Genomic DNA, 1,189 nt, shown 5'->3' on the forward strand with positions numbered 1-1,189 from the left:
CAGGTATGCTGCTCGCAACGCTTAAAAATTTGTTGCTGTTGCAGGTATGCTGCTCGCAACGCTTAAAAAATTTTTCTCACAATCTCTTAATTGTATTGTCTTAAATTTTTGTAGTTTTTTTTTGCACAATTGTCACAAATTTTTTGTTTGATTTTAAATTTTTGTCGTTTTCGTTTGACTGTTTAAATTTGTTAAAAATTTTGTAATTCCACCACACTGTTCGATTTGCCTTGGTATCGCAAAGCAAATATGTTGTTGCTCGCAACGTTTAAACTTTTTTTTGTTTTTTCACAAACTTTTTGTAATTTCACCACACTGTTCAATTTGCTTTGGTATCGCAAAGCAAATATGTTGTTGCTCGCAATGTTTAAACTTTTTTTTTGGTTTTTCACAAACTTTTTACTCGTGTTTAATTTTGTAATTTGTCTTGTTTGTTTGTTTAATTTATAATTTTCACCCACGTTTAATGGTTTTTTTTTGCAAATTAAATTGTCTTTTCGTTTTACTATTTCCCGACTGACTATTTGTCGCTCACTGCTCGTATTTAAATGTCCGCGCTTTATGATTTCTCGCTCGCTACTGACTTGAGTCAATTTTATAATATGCCCAAGAGGCCGCCCAGAGCTGTGTTTCTTTATTTTTGGAGATTTTTGAGGTGCCACTTCGTTTCTAAAGGCCTCAAAAGGACCATGTTTAATGTTTGGGTTTGAGTCCGACTGTGCAGAGCGCACAAAGAAAAATATGAAGGGATTTGTTTAGTAGAAATTGAAATATAAATCCAGGTTTATTCGTTTAATGTGATAACACGTTAGAGTTTAATTGATATATATGGAGATGCACGAGTTTAGGCTAATTTGATTTGGTGATGTTGTCGCTTGGGCGGCTGTTGAGCAATTAAAAATTACCAACTCGGTGGTGGGCGGATAAGGCAAGGCGCTCGTTGCCAACTACTCTGGTGCCCGCCTGGCCAGATGAAATAAAAAATGGACACGAATTAATGGTAAATTAAGGGCTCATGTCTCCAACATGGCGCCCCGCCTGCCACGGTGCCAAGTGCAGCAGCTCCCTTTCGAGTTTGTCCATGATGTTTCGGGCTTCAGCAATCAGTCGCCGCAACCTCCGAGCCCGTTGCTGAGCAGAACGGCTGTGTAGCTCGGCCCTAACACTTCCCTTCTTCTGGCGCGTGGTG

This window comes from Rhagoletis pomonella, unplaced genomic scaffold (assembly GCF_013731165.1).
Source record: "Rhagoletis pomonella isolate Grant_MI unplaced genomic scaffold, Rhpom_1.0 Rhpom_scaffold_00274, whole genome shotgun sequence".
In the NCBI taxonomy this organism is placed as follows: Eukaryota; Metazoa; Arthropoda; class Insecta; order Diptera; family Tephritidae; genus Rhagoletis; species Rhagoletis pomonella.